The sequence below is a fragment of the Glycine soja genome, chromosome 8 (genome assembly GCF_004193775.1).
Source record: "Glycine soja cultivar W05 chromosome 8, ASM419377v2, whole genome shotgun sequence".
NCBI lineage: Eukaryota > Viridiplantae > Streptophyta > Magnoliopsida > Fabales > Fabaceae > Glycine > Glycine soja.
The window spans coordinates 40,783,784-40,805,726 of NC_041009.1; the positions used below are offsets into that span (position 1 = coordinate 40,783,784).

A 21,943-nucleotide genomic window follows, 5' to 3' on the forward strand; every position below is an offset into this window, starting at 1 on the left:
CAAAATAGATGAATAAGAGGCTGCGAAGAAAGTAGAGTTGGAACCCAAAATTTTTGTAGAAACAATTTTGTAGGTATGCAGGATTCAAGGAAAGGGATGAGCTGACATTTGTATTTTAAGTACATATAGTAGGTTTTTATTATTATTTAAGTACCTATTTGTGACAGCATGTGGTTACATATGAACATGTGTAGTATTAGGAGAAGTAAATATTATGGTTGGTAAAAACCAATGAAGGAAACACTTATTATATTGGTATAATATATTTTATTATATATTATAAATTATATGCATGAAATCTAGTGGTTATTTTTATATCTATTATCTAGATAATTTCAAAATGATTTTGTAAAGTTTCATTTTATTGATCAATATTTTCAAATAACTTACATTTGCTATAAACAATTTTTTCAAACACTGTACACGAAATTTAAAAATCATTATAATAAATTTTATTGATTTATAATGATTTCTTCAAAATATATAAAATTTGACTAAAAATCATATAAGGGTATTTCAATATGTATACCTCACACGACTTGATAATGCGTATTGGCAATACTTAAAAGTATTTTCATTTTTTTCGTGTCATTGTTGGTTTTATAAAATCGTATGAGTGGGTGCATGGAGAAAATCTCTTAACCAACATAATTAATTATTACAAAAGTCGATTACTACACAATTTTGCCCCCAAAACGAACAACAAATTTATATAGCCAATTTGTAAGTGTATTTTTGATGTTTCACTCTCACTGCTAGGGGCATAAAATCATATGATGGGTGCAGGAAGAAAATATCTTATCCAAGATAAATAATTTTTACCAAAACCCAAGACTACACCATGGTGTGCCAAAACGGATTGCTAATCGGTATCTACAATCTGTAAGTGTATTTTTGGTTTTTGCCTTTGACTGCAGTGTGTATACAATGATATGTTGGGTGTAAGAAGAAAATCTGCTAACCAATATAAATAATTGTTAGCAAAATCCATAATACACAATTTAGGGCCAAAACGGATTGTCAATCTATCTGTAAGGTCATTTTCGGTATTTGGTGTATTAGAGTCGGGTGTATCAAATAATTTGGTGGAGCAACTAGAAAATGGCTCAAACGGATCTGTCTCACTAATGTATTTCGGCCTAAAACGTAGTTGAACAACCAAACACTTCAAAAGTCTGAAAACATTTCAAGATGTGCAACATAGTGAGAATACGAAGCATATTCTTAGAAGCACACCGAAACGACGCGTAGGAAGAAGACCAATGAAGAACAACAAGAACGTCATGGTTGATGCTCCAGGAAATGACGACTTTCTGAGAGACACGATGATTGGTGGGTTCACGATATTCAATTTCTTCCTTCAGGTATGTTTCCTTCCTCAAAATGTAATACATTACCGTTTTTGGTGGTTTCAATAAGTTGTTTTTCACTGTAAAATACTATGTCAACCAAAAACAGACTATAATCATTACCATTTTTGTATTGTTCAAATGTAATCAATCAATGGTATATTCAATTATCTTACATCCTTTAAACTCTAACAGCGTAAGAGTATGAAATTATGAGTATATTATGTTGAATGTATTATTTATTAAATAATAATAAAGCCAAAAGCAAAGTATTGATGAAGTAAAAAATTCAAGCTTGTTCAACAGATTATATTGCTTATGTATTTGTCTTAATATAACATATTGTATTGCTTTTGATTGAGTCCATTATATTGCATGTCTTGACGATAAAATAGAAACAATACAGATTAAGCCAAAAACAGAGTCATTTTTCCTACATGTCTTCAATATTAAACCATCATTCTACATAATCCTTTAAACATATTAAGATAAAAATTAGTACAATGAAATATATAATATTTGGTTATGGCACATATGAAACAAGATACTTTACATTATCGCTTGGTTATAATTTAACTATTCAAATGTTTATCATGAATGTTAATAGTCTATTGAGTTGTTTCTGTAATTGTTATTTTTGTTTTTCAAAAATTATCTACATTGTTCAAAAACCTATACAAAATACATTACTACATAAATGACATTTTTGATACATTGATTTTTTAACATACTTTCCAATGTCAATGAAACAAAACTCTCTCTTTGTTTGTCCAAAGTTTTGGAAAACATTTAAGAATGAAGTTTTTACAGACTAGGAGTTGATTGATAAGCAAGGGAAGGTATCAAAGATTAAAGTGCTTGAATATAACAAAGATTCAATTCTCATCTACAAAGGTTGGCCTAAATTTAAAAGGCTAAATGAAATTTACAATGAAAGGGAGATAATGTTTGTTTATGTGGGTGACCATAAATTTCATGGTAGGTTCTTCAAACAAGATCCAGAGCTTGCAAGAGTTAATCAGTAATTGAATAAAAAAAATATAGGAGTTGTTGATAATGATGATCCAAGACTATCAACGTATCATTGGGGAAGGAGGAATTGTGAATTCATGCTCAATGCAAGCAAGGATATGATATTTATTCCCTATCTGTAATAGAAAACAGTTTTAGTTGTGGTTAGATTTTGATGGTTTGGATGTAGATGTTTAGAAAACTTCTAAGTTAGTTGTCAACTTTTGTGTTATCTAATATTAGCATCTTTTGTGAACAAATATTGTTTTATATTGATAATTATTATAAATGCTCAACTGTTTGCATTTTCTATGAAAGGCTGAATGTGATAGCAACAGAGGCCAAATGGGTAGCATGTCCAATATGATGCAGAAAAAAACCTTATATCGATAATTATATGTAATCCCGGCCAAGGGAATATTCCTTGCTTTGTTAGCAAACATACAACAAACTTAAAATATTTTTTCAATCCTTTTATTGCCTTTTTGTTGTTGGCCATGATTGGCAATCTTAGTCCTTAAGTAGGAATCATTATAAATACTAAGAAAAGGAAATAATAGAGCAAGAAAAATTTCAGTAAAAATCCTTTTAGTATGTTCTTAGCAATATATATATTCTACCTTTCTCTTTTAGAATGTGTTGCCAAAATGATGACAGTAATACATATTTTCTTTTCAAAGACAAAAGCATTGGTATACATAGCCATATACATGATAATACCTACACATATACTGAAAAAAATACTAACTAATTGACAGTATGAAATTTTGTACAATTTATAATACTGCGCAGTCCTAATACAAGTATTATGGCACTAATTTATAAAACTAAAAGTTCCAAGGACAACCTATATTCATTATTTTGAACAATAAATTGCAAACATCCTTTGTTCCTAGGGAGACCTTTCGTCAATTGGCTTCAGTGAGGTTTGCAAATCCCACATTCTCTTTCAGCCCGCTTAACCTTCCAATTAGTTCTTCAAGGGAGTTAAGGTCATCACTGGCAAACCATCTTTTTGAAGAACATTTTTCTTTGACTTGGATGTAATAATTTGGTCTGTACATTTTTGGAAAATAAAATGCTCCATATATTTGTTTGATACTGGAATATGCGCAAGCCACTGGATTGTTGAAGGTTTTTTTATATATATTTGTTTTTCATATATTATATCTTTATTTTGTTTACCTTTACAATTTATGCAATTTTGATTTATTTTATGCATGAATATATTCTGGAAAAATTTATTCTATGCATATGTATATATATGAAATCAAATACATAATATTATGTTTCAATTATAAAATTATATATGAGAATTTTATTCATTATTTTATTATATCATGATCTTGAAATGCATCATATGATTTATTCTCATCTGATTAAGTTTTATGTCTAAGTGCTCTTTATAATTTTAATTAATTATGGATTAGCCACGACATCTAAAATTTGATTAAAATTATATATTAAGTTGTTTAAAGATCATATAAGAAATTAGACATCATATTGTGATTAATTATACTTTATATAATGAATTTTATCCCACAAGAATTTTTATTATATTTGTATAATTAATTGGGATAAAATGAAATATTATTTTTCATGGTTTACCAACAAGGATCATGAGGTATGTATAATTTTTCAATTTTATCATAAAGTAAATATTTGTGATAGAAAATTAATTTATTTTCATGTTGTACCCGTAAAGCATGAATTTGAGTATGTAATTTGATTATTTTATCAGAAAGTTTAATTATTTCTTATTGAATTAAGATTTTAGCCCACAGGCAATTTTTATGTCACAAGATTCAATTTTCTGGTATGTTTACATTGGTAAAACATACATTTAAGATTAATATGCCTCAAATTTTGGCATAAGCCTTTGGATTTTGCATCTTCTCAAATTGTTAGTTTTTCTGATATTCAATATGATGTTCCTGAACTCAAAGGAGATAAATATAAGATATGGACGGAGAAAATTCTTCTACTATTGGAGTGGATGGACATAGACTATGCTATAAGGAAAGACTAACTACCTACAATCACTGATGAAAGTAGCTCAGCTGCTGTTGCGCTATATGGGCGGTGGGAGTGATCTAATCGACTCAGCGTGATGTTCATTAAGACCAAAATCTCAACTAGGATACGTGGTTTTGTCGACCAACATGAAAATGTCTGAGACTTGCTTAAGGCAATTAATGACTAGTTCATCACTTCAGATAAGGCTTTAGCAAGCATCCTGATCATGAAGTTCTCCTCTCTCCGGCTCACCAATGTGAAAGGTGTGTGTGAGTACATAATGTAAATGTGAGATATTTCAGCTTAACTTAAGAAATTGGAGGTTGATATGTCTGAGTCCTTCCTGGTGCACTTCATTTTGAACACCCTTCTGCATCCATTTATAGTTCAATGCATGTTCAAATTGGTATTAAAAGGTGTAATGTTAATGAGAATTTTCTATGTTATGGCATCAGAGATTAGGACGTATCTCCATTGAGAGGATTAAAAGGTTAGTGAAAGATGAGGTACTTAATACTCTAGATTTTGCTGACTTTAAGACTTGTGTGAGCTGCATTAAGGATAAACAGACCAACATGTCTAAGAAAGGTGCTAATAGAAGGTCAAGCATATTAGAAATAATTCATACTGATATTTTTTGTCCAGATATAGATGCACGTGGTCAGAAATATTTTATCACCTTTATAGATGATTATTCATGATATATGAATGTTTATTTGCTTCATTACAAAAATAAAGCATTGGATGCCTTCAAAATCTTTAAGGCTAAAGTTGAGAATCAATGTGGCAAGCAAATAAAAATAGTGAGATCAGATAGAGGTGGAGAATATTATGGCAGATATACTGAGAATGGACAAGCACTTGGTCCTTTTGCAAAGTTTCTTCAAGAACATGGGATTGTTGCCTAGTACACTATGTATGGTTCTCCAAATCAGAATGATGTGGCAGAAAGAAGGAACCAAACATTATTGGACATGGTATGGAGTATGCATAGCAACTCAAATCTTCCTAAATCCTTGTGGGCTAAAGCACTAAAGATGGCAGTGTATATATTAAATCGTGTTCCAACCAAGGTTGTCCCAAAGACACCTTTGAGTTGTATAAAGGTTGGAAACCAAGTTTGAAACATATGTTCATTTGGGGTTATCCGTTTGAGGTGAGAATATATAACCCACAAGAGAAGAAACTTGACCCGGGGACTAATAGTGGGTATTTCATTGGATATGCCGAAAGGTCTAAAGGTTATATAGGTTTTACCGTCCATATGATATTACTAGGATTGTGGAATCAAGAAATGCCAAGTTTCTTGAAAATGACTTGATCAGTTGGAGTGATCAATTGACAGACTTAGGTTCTGAAATTGATTATATAGTCTCAATCTTCCACATCAAGTGAAAGATTAGTTGTAATTCATAGCCCTCAAGTTCAAAGGGATAATGAACAACACATGACTGGCATTCCACAACCTGTTGTTGATAATCCAATAGATCAAGTTAATCATCAAATTCCTGAAAATGATGAACAACCAGCTGAACAACATGATCCCCAAAAAAATGTTGATGTAGCATTAAAGAGGTCTACTAAAGTAAGAAAATCAGCTATTCCTAGTGGTTATATTGTATATTTGCAAGAATCTAACTATAATATTAGAGCTGAAAATGATCCCAAAACTTTTGATCAAGCCATGAGTTGTAAAGAGTCAAATTTATGGTATGATGCCATGAAGGATGAGGTGAAGTCCATGCAGAGTAACGGAGTTTGGAACCTTGTCGAGTTTCCTAATAGGGCAAAGGCCCTTGGCTGTAAATGGGTTTTTAAGACCAAAAGGGATTCATTAGCCAACATTGAGAGATACCAGGCAAGACTCGTTGCAAAGGGATTTACTCAAAAAGAAGGAATCGACTACACAAAGACTTTTTCTCCTGTATCTATGAAAGATTCTCTTTGTATTATCTTGGCATTAGTTGCTTATTTTGACCTTGAGTTGCAACAAATGGATGTGAAAACAGTCTTTCTTAATGGTTATTTAGAGGAGGAGGTTTATATGAAACAACCTAAAGGCTTCTCCTCTAGTAGTGGTGAACATTTGGTTTGCAAGCTTAATAAATCTATATATGGTTTAAAACAAGCCTCCCGTTAGTGGTACCTTAAGTTTCATGGGATAATTTCTTCATTTGGTTTTGATGAAAACCCCATGGATCAATGCATATACCACAAGGTCAGTGGTAGTAAAATATGTTTTCTTGTTTTATATGTAGATGATATTTTACTTGCGTCCAATGATCGGGGTTTGCTACATGAGGTGAAACAATTTCTCTCTAAGAATTTTGACATGAAGGATATAGGTGATGCATCTTATGTCATCGGCATTAAGATTCATAGAGATAGACCTCGAGGTATTTTAGGTCTATCACAGGAAACCTATATTAACAAAATTTTAGAGAGATTTCGGATGAAAAATTGTTCACCAAGTGTTGCTCCCATTGTGAAGGGTGATAGGTTTAATTTGAATCAATGCCCAAAGAATGATTTTGAGAGGGAACAGATGAAAAACATTTCTTGTGCTTCAGTTGTTGGAAGTCTCATATATGCTCAAGTGTGCACAAGACTTGACATTATTTTTGCAGTTGGAATGTTAGGAAGATATCAGAGTAATCTAGGTATTGACCATTGGAGAGCTGCAAAGAAAGTGATGAGGTACCTTCAGGGGACCAAAGATTACATGCTTATGTATAGACATACAGACAATCTAGATGTGATTGGTTATTCAGATTCAGACTTTGTTGGCTATGTTGATTCTCGCAAATCAACATCTAGGTACATTTTCATGATGGCTGGAGGAGCTATTTCGTGGAGGAGTGTTAAGCAGACTTTGACGGCTACTTCTACCATGGAAGCTAGGTTTGTCTCTTGTTTTGAGGCTACATCACATGGTGTATGACTTAAGAGTTTCATTTCTGGACTGAAGATAGTTGATACTATTTCAAGGCCTTTGAGAATTTTCGGTGATAACTCAACTGTCGTCTTTATGGCTAAGAATAACAAAAGTGGAATTCGAAGCACATTGATATTAAGTACTAAGCCATTAGAGAAAGAGTAAAATACAAGAAAGTGGTCATTGAGTATATAAGCACTGAGTTGATTATCGTTGATCCTTTGACTAAGGGCATACCACCATTTAAATTCAAGGATCATGTAGAAAGAATGGGACTTGGTTCCACTTTATGATTGTATACATACAGGTTAGAGTTGAAACTTTTATATTCTGATATTTTTTCATATTCAGGAACACGTTGATTTATTTGAGAAAAATTATGTTTTGGACCAAGAATAAGCATTGGGTTTATTCATTAAGTTTTATTACCACTTTGAGTATACTACTTGGGAAATTGAGCATATTGTAATACATAGATGATATTACTCGTTATAAGAGAAACTATCACTATGATTCGTATATTCATTTCTTAAGAAGATTGAGCATTGACTTATTTTAATCAATGAGTCAAAACGTTTGGACCAAGTGGGAGAATGAAATAATTTGGTCTGTACATTTTTGGAAAATAAAGTGTTCCGCTGGTTTTGGAATTGAGAAGCCAAATATTGAATGGCTACTAATGGGTGGTAATATGAGTGATAATGACTACTAAATGCATTCTTGATGGTAGAATGCCTATATATAGCACATGTATTTGGTCTTTGAGCTCACCTCACCCAAAACAAGGCAACTCTTTCATGGTAATGGCTGGAGGTACATTTTGATTTTTGTTTTTCCGTATTTTGTTAATGACTTGTGTTTCATTTTGTAGTTTGTAACATCACATGTTAAAAAACTTAATCTAACATTGGAGATATACTTTCTCTCCATGGGTAATCACCTAAATAAAATTTGATTTGATAAATATGAGAACGAATCAGATGGAAACAATATTGTCATTCCAGTCATGGTAACAATTCTGATTGTTTGGTTTGCAGAAAACAGAGAACACAACTAAATATTCCAGATGTTGTATAGACTGCCACTTGGAAATTGTTAGCAAATGAGATTTTCTACCAAAAGAGAACACAACTAAATATTCCAAGTAAAGTTTATGACATTTTTAGTTTTATATATCTTAAATCGATAAATTGTTTATGTGGAGTATATTTGGAAGACAAATACATACACAACCTAAAAACATGGAAGGTCTAACATGAAAGGGAAGACACTTGGTCCGGTATGGATGTTGATAGTTTCCTTAGTCAATCAGAAATGCATTTGCCACTGAAATCTTTGAGAAAATTTTATGGCAATTTAGTAGTCTGTACCTGCTAAAGAAGTGGAATTATATAGGGAGAGTTGTTATGTTTTGTTTGAGGTTGTCTATTGTTGATTGATAACAAAGAAAAGATCATTATGCAATGAATATTTGGATAGTGGTTGAAACAACAAGCTGTAGACAATATTTGTTGATGGTTGACACCAATGTACTTTGAACAAGTTGCATTGGAAACTCAGCAAGATGTGCAATATCAATAAATCAATCCGCCTCAGTCCTTTTAGCAGTACCTTCGGTTTGTAAACACAAAAAGTTTATAACCATAAAAGTTATTTTATATAGATGCAATGCAAATATATTGAAATAACATGTTTTTGAACCAGCATTATTAGTCTTTGAAAAACCGCAACAATAAAATATTAAAATACAATCGTATAAAAGTTACAGTTCATGATATTCTATAATAAATCAGTTTGTTCGTGCATTGCACATGCTCTAATACTAGTAGTAGTAAATTAATTAAAGACTTTAATAAGTATATGCTTTCAGTGTACAACTTTTTTACAACTAAGTTATCATAAAATATCAATAGTATTAGTACACGTTTAAGGTTGTTATTATATAAGTTATATTTATCATACACAATGTTTGTAATTAGATAATAGTGTGAAAAATGTTTATATTATCGGTGTATATGTTATCTATTTTTAATTAAAATATTATTCAAAAAAATTTATAAAACATTAAAAACATAAATATAAAACATTATAAACTTTATAGTAAACTTTTGTTATAATAGATTTATAAAGTGCATCTCTAATGAGGCAATCTTTGAAGCTCATTGCATTTGTTCAATACAATTTAATAATTCATTGAAGTATGTATGAGTTGTAAACTTTTTGGTATCTAACTTAGATGCCTTCCATTAAAAACAATTATTCACATCTCATGTGTAATCACACAAAAAGTTGTTGTAAACTAGGAAGACTACTACGTTTTAATACATACATATATATATATATATATATATATATATATATATATATAAATTTACCTAAGGAGTAATTTTAAAATAATTACTCTTCATCCTAACCGTTAATGTTCTTGAAATCTAATATTTATGATTAATAATTTATTACAATCATTAGATTTTAAGAAAATAAATGGTGAAAATGAGAAGTAACTCTTAAAGAATTACTTTTGAAGTAACTTGATCCCTCTTCAAGATAAATTAGATATTTTTTGAAAGAAAAAAAAAAGTAATAAAATTACACATTTCAATAATCAATTTCACATGACATAGAAAATTTTCATAAATATATAATAAAATTTGGTATTTGTGCATCTCCAATTAATGAAGTTTTGGGGGGAAAATATTAATTATGTTATAAAATCCTTCTATAACATAATAAATTAAACTACTTACCAAATTATTTTTACGATAATAATAGTCAATTTTGAAAAACAATATTTTTATATTTTTGAAAAGTAAGAAAGGAAGAATGTTGTGTCAAACAATTTTTGGTAGATCTCTAGTGCATCCTAAAATCTGGTTTGCGTCCCCAAAGTTAACATGCAACAAATTTAAACACATGAATTCAAGAATACACAAATAATGAAGCTAAGAAGAAAGAATATTTATTGGAGCATTTCAAAACTAAAGTTGTCAATTTCTTATTTAGTGTTTGTTAAGTTGTCAAATTGGTAAAAGTTAAATAGTTTTTTCTTTTTAAATAAATCATAACCAATATAATATATTAATTTCTTTTTTATCTTCTTTGCTTCTTCTATTACTTTACTTGCCACCAAAGTGCTATGAAGAAGGTATCTCTATTCTCTAAGAAGGCATCTTGTCTATCATCAATAACATTGGGCAATACTTTTTGAAGCCTATTTGCAAGTAATTTTGCCAATATTTTGTACATATACCCCACACCAACGATATTGGCCTAAACTCCCCCAAGATGTTGAGGGTCTTCCATTTTTTGCACAAGAGAATGAATGAGACATTAATTCCTCTTAGAAGAACCCAAAGGGAATGGCATTCAAAAATAAATCTCACCACATCCTCCTTAATAAAGTCCCTACAAGACTTCAAGAAGTTAAAGTTTATTCCATTCGGGCATGGGCTTTTGTAGCTATATCACACTCTGAGATCTCATTCTCACTAAAAGGAGCATATGAACATCCTCCTTGATTTTATTAAACGATGTCCCATCCAACAAAGGCCTCCTCCCACCACTTTCACTAAAATTTTGCTAAAAAAAATGCTTCACTTCACCTTTCAACACAAAAGGATTTTCCTTCCACACCTTCCTTCTATGTTTATCCCCCTTAGCATAATATTCCTTCTTTGCCTCTATTTCACCAAGGAGTGGAAACATTTTGAGTTTTGATCTCCCTCCTTCAACCATCTACATCACGATTTTGGCCTACATAAAGATTTATTGTAGGTAGCCACCCGCCAAAATTCCTCACTTATAAGGTTTTTTTGAATTACTTCCTCTTCATTTAGCTCTTCACCCTCCTCCTTTAAGTCTAGCTCATCCAAATCTTTGACAATATTTTTCGTCCTTCTTTCTAGATCTCCAAAGACGTTCTCATTCCAATACTTCATCTTTCTTTTTATTCCTTTAAAAAAATTAACACATAGGCCCCTAACCAATCACCTCCATTTTCCTCCACTCCTCCTCCACCATTTTGATGAAGCTCTTCTCTTGAAACCAACAATCAAGGACCCTAAAGGGCTTAGTCTCCAATCAATGGTTGTATCCTTCAAGAAGAAAGGACAATGGTCAGATATATTACGGTCTAAAATATATTGAGTCCTACCGTGTCATATGTTGAGTCAATCTTTAGACACTAAAACTCTATCTATTCTATTTTTTGTCGTTCCACTTGGTCCAAACCAAGTAAATTTTCTTCAAACAATTGGTATATCCTCCAACTCCAAAGTGTCAATGAACATATTGAAGTCCTCCCTCTCCCTTCTTCCATATTGATATAATTCCATCTCTTCTCTTTCACATGACCTCCTTACACAATTAACGTCCACTACTAAAAAAGTTATTTTTTACGACACACATTCTAATATGGTTATGTAGAACCGTCTTAGAATGTCACGCGATGACAATTTTGTAAATAATAAAAGTTCTATGATGATGATTTTATAAAAACTGTCTTAGAAATTAAGTATTCAAAAATGATTTTATTGAAAAATCGTCTTTAAAATTTGTGCACCTTCTTAATTATTTTGACGCTCAGAATTCCATTCTTTCGTACACCTTTAGTTTCTTTGTGTACTCCAACCTCCTTCGTGTCCTAGAAGCTTCCATAGACTCCTCCTCTCCCTCACCCTCAAGTCCTGCACCGCCCTCAACCTCCCCCTCCTCGCCACCTCTCTCCACGCCCATGCCGCCAAGTCCTCCTTCCTTCGTAACCCCTTCGTCTCCTCCGCCTTCCTCCGACTCTACGGCACCCGCCTCTCCCTCCCCTTCGCCCACCAACTCTTCCTCCAAATCCCACCGCCGCACCGAAATGTCGTCGTTTGGAACACCGCCATCTCCCTCCACGCGCACAACAAAATGAGGGGATGAAGTAGGTGTTGAAGTTGGCATTGTAGTATTTGGGGGCGGCGAGGACATTGTTGTTGCTTTTTTTTATAATACTTCGCTGCTTTTTTCTCTTTCAAGGCTTACCAATCATTGAGCTTTTTTATTCTATCACATGAAGAGTAAACATTACCTATCACCACTTCACAATTTTTCTCCTTCCAAATATCCTCCAAATTAACGTGGTCTTCTCCTTGAAAATATGATGACAAAGAGAAGGAATTAGAATCCCATAAGCACAATAACCCACCAGCTGCTCCAATAGAAGGTGAAAAGAACCACTGGACATCACAATTCCCCCACAAGGCAATGCAAAGTTCTCTAGACACGGCCTCTTTTTTAGTTTCTTGTAAGCATAAGAGTTGTACCCCCTCCTTGCGTTCTAGATTTCTGATGAACTTCCACTTTATTGATTTCCCCAGCCCTCTAACATTGAAAGAAACTATCTTCATTAAATAACTGGTGCAACTCCTGTATACAACTCCTCAATTTTCTTATCTCTTTTTTCCTTCTCCCCCAATACCTGCATCATGCCTTCTTTGTTGCCATCATATAAAATAATTAAAACTCAATAGAAATTGTTTTAAGAAACTAGGAATAAATATAAAATTAATATTTCCCTTTTCCTTTCAAAATGGTGAACAATAATTTGATTTTTCCCTGAGACATATGTGCACAATTACTAAATTTTCTCCAGAGACAAATGTCCATAATTACTAGATTTTATCCTAAGATGATTATATATTAATGAATTTGTGAGAGAAAAAGAAAACAAATTCTTAAAAAAATATAAAAAAAAATATTTCGCTTTTTCTTAATTCTTAAAGGTCAAGACACATAATAGGATTTCTAAATCATTAAAAAAGAAAGAAAATGAATGACAGGGAAAGGGGGAAAACCACTTTTAAGAATTAAGAAAGGAAGAATTGAACAAATACCATAAAGGAAAAATAGATATCAAAAATTGAATTATGGATACAGATAAAAATCTAGAATCCTCCTCCATCAATAAAATAATAATAAAATTAATATTTAAATCACTTGTCATAAGGAATTTGTTTCATTAATAAAGTTAGAAAATTTACGTCTTATGCTTCCATCAAATCAAAATAAAATTGAATTAGGATACTTAATATACTAGTAAAAAAAAAAAAACTCGCATCAAGATGACATCATGGTTTTCGTTTTTGTGAGCCGAAGTCTTCTTTTTTTTTTTTATAGAAAAACCAATGTCAATATTCATGAGATGTTGAAAAACATTTAAAAGTACAATTTGACTAAATACCGCAGCTCACTCCTGGTGATGAGATACATATGAGGATATGTCCCAACTTCTAACAAGCACATGGATGCTCAGTAAATTTGTACCACATATATATATATATATATATATATATATATATATATATATATATATATATTGGACAAATTTCAGCAGCTTCAATCTGAGCCCTCCCATGGCACAATTGATTACTTAAAAAATGCAAAGTGGGTACATCATTTTCAACACTGTTTTCTTTTCAACTTTTTTTTTTAATCTATTTAAGCCTTGTATTATCTGCTTTCACGGATATGCAGAGAGCCTAGGCACTACTTGTTCCTTTATTTATTAATATTATATTTTCTTTCTCATCCCTTTGCATGCTAGATGAATAGAAGTAGAAGCTTGTGACTGACACTAATTAGACGCTGAGAAAAGTGCAACTGAGTTTGATTTAAGGGCAATCTGAATCTGGTATTAGTTCCTATCTAAGTTAGAGACTCTCATAAAAAATCAATAAATAGGACCCGTTTATCTGCTTTTAAACTTGGGTCGGTGGTCTTTAGATTGAGACACACTTCTTTAGATACCTTATTCTCAAACCCTATGAAACAATGAATTTGAATAAGTATATGGAGGTGAATTCTTTTTAAAACATAAACTCAGGGCTAAGTATATATACTTTTAAAGAAATATACTATAGGCTTTTGAATGTCAAACCCTCATCATAATTAACTCCTACATGATTGATGTTTATTCGGCCGTCTGAATGGTTGAATTATAACAAAAATCCTGTAACTTTGACGTTGTTATATATACATGTAACTCCTTTCTCCCAATTTCGTAGTGGCCAGAGTCATAGGCTCCACCTAAAAGTTTTTTTTTTCTTTTTCATGTTAAATAGATGCATAACTTACTAAAAGTAAAGTAATAACATTTTTTTATCCATGAAAATAAAAAATAATATTAGAAGATTTAGAATAACTCATATATTTTATTCAACTAATTGAACTAGTTAGATCCCCTTAATAAAGCAACAGTATTTATCTATTTAACATATGGCATTTGTATATATTAAAAAAATTATCTTTAAAAATAATTAAATTATATATGATAACAGAATCAAATATGTTTTCTTAGCCAGTGGTCCAAATTCTCTGTGACTAACTAGGTCAGATTGATAGATGAATTGTCTTAGATGTAAGATAACATTAATCTAAAGGGTAGTTGTCCATCATCAACACTTCAAAGGAGAATATCTTAAATTTGGATTGGATTTTAGACCTAATTCATAACAAAATCCAAATAATAGCTTACGACACATGGATCTTACATTCTCGTATAGATGTTAATATACAATCAAGATCAACAATTAATACTCGTGTTAGAGAAAGAAAAAATTTCAGGAAATAATAATATATTTAAAAAAATTTGCAAAAAATTGATAAAATAATTTTTAAAAAAACTTGAAGTATTTAAGCACGTTCAATAAGCCCTTCGATTCTATTATATTACAATATACCCTATGCACCTTTTATGGTAAAAAGGAGAAGAGAAAAAAAAATGAGTTTCTTTAATGTCTTTTTCTATCATAAAAGAAGAGGTGTAAGAAACAATTAATATGAAAAAATAGTGCATGAATTTCATTTTTGAGAAGCATAATTTATGGTCAAGTATGTGCACGAACCTTTAGAGTGTTAATCCAACGTTATTTAGATGAAAAGGAAAGTTAGAAAGAAGAAATCCACGCCTATTAGCCAATGTAATTCGTACGTGTTTATATTAAGAAAAAAAAACGAGCCAATGACAATAACTATGATACATATGCACGATATGTTTTAGTTTTGATCTTGTCAATGTCCCCGTCAATCTTTTGGACACATAGTTAATGACTTAATGTACATAAATCAATGAACTGACCCCACGCTCTCGAAATTTCAATGTATAAAAAAGAAAGGAAAAGGAAAGATACATGACAAAAAAAACTTGTAAAGATCCACAATGTGTGGGCTGCAACGGACAAATTGGTCTGTCCATGGTGAGTACACTTTCCCTTAATTTCTCATTAAGGCAATTAAATTAAATTGAGCAGTTTATAATAATGTATACCCCCAAGTAATTAAATAGCTATGTTTTCTTGTACCCTTGAAAACGTTAAATATATAATGTAACCAACCTGGATGGATAAGGGAAGCGTAGATAAGAAATTCAAACCTGAAATTTAAGTAACGTTAGGCTCTTGAAAAAAAAAAAGTGGAATTGTCTACTATTAATGTTACCAAACAGAACCGAAGTGGGCTCATTAAATTGATGGAGTTCTTAACTTCTCCCTTTGACTTATGTTTAGTAACAATCAAATTCAACTGGCCAAAAAAAAATCAAATAGTATATATACTTTGATGGAAGACTCTACCTAACTTAAATATATATCCTCTCTATACATGAATAGCAATGCCCCCACAAACCAGCATGGTTTGCGTATATGGTGCCATGTTATGTCTTTTTTTTGTTTACTAGCAAGTTTGAAATGGTTAAGTACCCCCCAACACTTAATTTTCATTTATTGTGTTTAGGCTTCCTGAGAGGACAGCTTCAAATAATATAAATCCATTTTAAAAAAGAAAAAAGTCTCTAAAGAGTAAATTCTTAGGACAAGTGTAGCGTTTGATATATCAAATCAAGGAAAAATACAAGGAAGACATGGACCTTCGGTAGGGAGCGAAAATTGAGTGTGCAATTGTATGTTACACCAGCCGACAGAGGAGCATGACACAACTTAGTGATGAAAAAAGTTATGGAGGGGTTAAGCTATTGGTAAAATGTAGGCATGTGCCAATTAATGCACACATGGAAATTGGAAAGAGAGTGAGACATGAGTGGAAGACTATATAAAGTTTTTAGATGTTATGCATGTGTTTGGTTTTTAAATTTTTTTTTATCGATAAATAGTAGTTGTTAATTGTTAAATTTTTTTTTTAAAACGAATCAAATCCACAATCTTTTAGTTATTTCATTATGTTTTATAGACAAATCAACCTTGTAACTCAATTTTGGTTTCCAAATTGAATAGCCCAAAATCATGATGTGGGGGGAAACAATTTTGTCTAACCTAGTATTTTGCCAAAACTATGATTTTGAAATCTTATGCTGAAACCAATCAATTATATTGGAGAATGGGCATGTGCAAGGGCCAAGTTTATGGGAAGCTAGGCCTATAGATGGTGGCTATTGCAAGCACTGAGACATTTGTTGAAATCAATGTGCACATCATTTCTGGGTTGATTACTTGGAGTGTGGAATGATTGTGCTGGCATCAGTGAAACAATTGTTGGTGGTTTTGTAGTTGTTCCAGGTGCAAAAAGGTTCAGGGTACTACTACTAGTTCTAGTTTGGGGCTAGGCTGGTGAAGTACTATTTACATGATAAGCCCATGATGCACATGAATGGGGCTACTTTTCGCACCTCCAAAATGCTTCCTACATTCTTTCCATAATGTTTTTCCTATCTTTCTTATTGTTCATTCCAGATGGCAAAATATGAGTGCATTCTGGATCGTAAATTTATATTTCGGATTAATCATACTAAAAGCAAAAAAGAGAGTGCACGAAACAACTGGGAGGTGTAGAAAGCAACAATCATGAATGGGGAGTGGAACATGGTGATCCAAGTCCACATTGGGAATGCTATATAATGGGCTCATTGGAACAATCCAGTACTTTGAAATTTGATTAGTTGTTTGCAGTTGCATGTGAAAGAAATACAAGAGAATCCAACAACATGTGTTATTGTCGTTCAAAAGAACAAAAAGTAAGTGAATAGAGACCAAAAAAGAAAAATAAAATCAAGAACTTAAATCATGGCGTCGCCCGGACTCGAACCGGAGACCTTCAGTGTGTTAGACTGACGTGATAACCAACTACACCACGACACCTCTTCTTGGTATTATTATTGCTTTTTATTTATTAAATATAATAAACGCTTGAGTCCTTTATACAAATAATTCGTCAATTAATTTAAGCGCAAAATCATGGAGTGGATAAAGGGTATTATCTATTAACATGTGGGTGATATATTTTCAGAGAGAAAACTTAAAATTATCCCAAAAGGACCGAATATTATTTCTTTATATGGTTTAATGAAACACTAACATCTTTTCCATATTATGTTCCTCGTATTGGTCTTTTACATTTTCCATTAAGGTTATAAAATACAAATATACTTTTCAATACATACTTAATGTTTCTTTTCTTCAAGTAAATAAGTATAATAAAAACTATAATGAATTTAATGTTTAAAATTATTTCTCTTATCAATGAAAGAGGATTGTTGTGGACATGGACCCTCTAGCTAGAGTTTTTAAAAGAATTAGTATTTTAGCATATGCATATGCGCACAATAAATATTTACTTTATACAATTAAAATTTATAATAAAAATATTAAATATATAAATTATATAATAATTAAAATCTATAATGAATAAATATTTTTTAACATATATATTATATTTTAGATTTATAAAAAATAATTTATATATATTGTGATACATTATTTTAATTATTGATAATTTCTTTTAAAAATTATTCAAATTCAAGTTAAAAATGAAGATATTGAAACTGAAAATCGGAAAGAGATAAATAATTAAGTTAAACTATTTAGTTGATATTAAAAGTAAAAGAGAGTATATTAAATTCATGTAATGAGCATATTGAATTTTGAACATAATATACATATAATTGAAATCGGCTTTTGATATTTAGTTACAACTTGTAGAAATGTTCAGTTGATATTAAAATCATAAGAGAATATACCAGATGTATGCTAGAAGAGCGAATTTCATCACTTCATGCGTAACGTGGTGTTTTTATTATTTTTTTTACAAGTGATTTAATTAAATTATAAAAATAATTAAATTTAATTTAAGTGCGTGAAAGAATTAAATTAATTATGAGATGGTGATTTGCTATGTTTTAGTGTGTTTTGGAGAGTTTTGGCCTGAGAAGATGAGTCTTAGAGAAAGTTCACAAGTGAAGAAAGTACCTTGAAGACTCATTTTTTGGAAAGAGAAAATAGGCGAAAGGCTTAAGTTATCCATGACAAAGAGAGAGTGTTGGTGCTTAATTGAGTTGATATTCCCACTACAGAGATGATTGTTAGCAATTGTAATTCAAGGATTTGAGGCGTTGAGGATTATATCTAAGGGGTTGTCATAGGTGGTGACATAATTAGTTAGTTGCTTCTTTCTTAGATTTACTAGGGTGTGTGATCCATATGGACTAGGATGAGAGTTCAAGGGGAGACCCCATTTAAAGAGTTATCACAATTCGTGAGACAATTAATTGGCTTGCTAATTGTAACTAGTCAATTTAGTGAAAAAACTTAAGTGCTGTTTGAGTTAAGTTAACCAAACTAATATAAATATTATTCTTCTCTTTGCACTCTCTTTCAATCCCTATTCTTCTAACTAGCAAAAACATAAGTGTTATGGTATCTGTTTGTTTGCATTTCTATTGGGCTATATTATTTTTATATTTTTAATCATATATTGAAGTGTATATTAATTTTAGTTTAATATATTTTCCAAATGCATGTTGATTAATATGAATTGTCTTACTTCTAAATTTTAGTAGTATAAAAGAACACCTAAGTTTAATAATTAATGAAATAGAGAGTGGTGTCTATTTAAAAAGGTTTATATTAGAAATACAATTTGTATGGATGAAGGAAAAGGAAAAGATGAAAGAAGAAGATGGTAACAAAAGAAAAATGTAAAACAAAATAATCTACATCTTCAATTTCCAAGATTAAAAATGAATCTGAATTTGTAATGAGTCATGCATTAAAATAAGACATACTAAAATATATTGTAATGAGTCATTCTTTGTATTTTTCTATATGCATTGTCCTTGTATATATTAAGGTTCCAGTGAATTGAACTTTAACCTTGTATTATATGATTTCATCCAACCACATGGAATCCTATACTATAGCACTACTTGTGCTCCTTTATATGTATTGAACTCTTTGCTTATTAAAAAAAAGTAGTTAAAGAAAAGTTCTATAAAATACCATGAAGAAAAAGAGCATAAGATAAAAACAAAACTATCAAATGCAAAAAAAAAAAAAAAATGTACTTGACGGGTATCTTCTTTATTCTCTCTTTAGAACTTTCTTTCAAAAGTCTTTAGAATTTTCTTTCCAATCATTTCAGAATTAATCACTTACCCAACTTCTTTGTTTTCTCTTCAAAATTTTATTTCCAAAGTCTTCAGAATTTTCTTTCCAATCTCTTTAGAATTAGTCATCTACTCAATGCTTCTCTGATCTCTATTCAAATCAATCATAATTGTAACACTTGTAAAATTAAAGAATAAAATATATAAGAATAGGTGCTCAATTTTAGAGATAAGAATAATTATTCATTATCTAATATAAAAATGATTACTTAAATTTGTTCACCAACGATTAAGGATTTTTTATTCTAACTCAAATACATATATACACATGTATCAAAAATGTGTAAAATAAGTTAAGAGACCTGCTAATGCTAATGTTAGTAATTTGTTTGTGGCTGCTTGAGGGCAAGTAAGTGCAAATGATTCTACTATCAGAGTATGTTTTTCTTGCACAGGTAGGATTAGCCAAAAAAACATGTTAAAGTAGTGAATAAAATAGTTAAAATAGATAACTTAATCCGTGTCACACAAACATTAAATTTATAATATAAGAATTTTGATGTTTGCTTAACTGATTTTTAATGTTTAAGCTTTTCTGTAAAATATAAAATAAATTTTATCAACGTAAACAACATCAGAATCATTCACGTCATTCTTTTTGGCTTCCATGGTTCAGATGAGGATAAGCTTAAAGAATTTTGTGGGTAACACTTCTTTACAATTTCCTTCTTCTATAGAGAAAAAAAAAAACATTTCCTTCTCCTATTTTATAGCATATTGACATTAGTAAAAGTAACAATCTGTATACATGCATGTTACATGGTGTGGAGAAGTGCAAGCGAGGGACATGTGACAGTGTACATAGTGTGGGCATAAAGAATAGTAAAGTCGTTAACAATGAAGTTACACGAACAAATGAAAATAAGTCGGTTATTCCTGAAACACAATTTATATTGGTTACTTATTATATTAAATTTACTTTTAGTGTACATTCTTTCTTTTCTTTTTATTCTTTAACTAAAAACATGGGTTTATATATGAAAATAATTATACATGGACATAAACTTATTATAAAAAGAAAAAAATTATCAGAAGTTATATCTCCTTTATCTATTCTTATAGATTTATTTAGTTGTGTTTTTGTGTATGTAAAAATCTCTCTTTCTTTATAATTAAACATAATTAATTCCTTTATAATTAAAGGTTTAGTACAAGATGATTTTAAAACAATTCAGTTAATTCCCTCATTAATTATTTAGGCCACTTGACTAGCACTTTTTTGGCTGAAGAGGGGGTGAGAGGACACAATAGAGACAATGGGTGGTGACGATGAACAAATGTTGGAGGGATTTTGTGAGAATGAGAGTGTTGCATAATGAAGACACTATTAGTAAATTAAAAAAATAGAAAAACCAGAACAACAAAGAGAATAAAACAACAATAATACAGTAACAATACTTGGCAGAAACAGTGAAAAAAATTTATAGATTTAGTAGTGTAATTTTAGGAGTGTTAAATAATAGACAATGCAAACTAAAACAACCAACAAGCACAAAGGATAAATGGTATTTAGAGGAAGAGTTTTAAAATAACTTGGGTTGAAGCATATCACAAGCGTTATTGTTAGAGAAAAATACTCCATTGTATTGGTAAAATGAAATATTATGTGTTCATCTTTCAAAATAGGTCAATCCGTCGGACCCTCTAAACATTTCTAATAGAATGATTTTATAAGACAAGGAACAAAATTTAGAAGAGTGATGGTTCGTTTTTATTGTTTTCCAGGCCCAACGTGCAGCAGTAGAAAATTCTTAATCAAAAAAATAAAATACAATTAAAGAATGTTACTAGGGTGTTGCTAGGTACACCCAGCACTTAAGGTGAAATGACAAAAATATTTTTGATTCGTAAGCCATTTAAGTTGATTCGTAAAAGTCATACGGATCAACTTGATCCATAAGCGTTTTACGGATCAACTTGATCTGTAGAAATTTTACGGATCAACTTGAATCGTACAATTTACGGATCATCCTTACACACACCCATCACAAATGTGAAAAAAGTGTAGGAACAGTTTTAGTATTTTAATAAAATGCTGGATGCATCTGAGAACACTCATGTTACTACATATGACGAGCCCATGATGCACATGAATTGAAGAAGATGATCCAGTCCACATTACAAATGCTATAAATAATCTCCTCGAGACAACCCAATACTTGAAAATTTAGTAGTTTGCAGAGTTACATAGGAAAGAAAGAGAAT

General features: G+C 30.9%; 1 non-coding gene across 1 annotated transcript; it reads right to left on the reverse strand.

Moving 5' to 3' along the window:
* Positions 1-17,361: 17,361 nt before the first annotated feature.
* TRNAV-AAC lies at positions 17,362-17,435 on the reverse strand. The gene has a single exon. It is a non-coding gene; the product is annotated as a tRNA-Val (tRNA).
* Between the last annotated feature and the right edge of the window lie 4,508 nt (positions 17,436-21,943).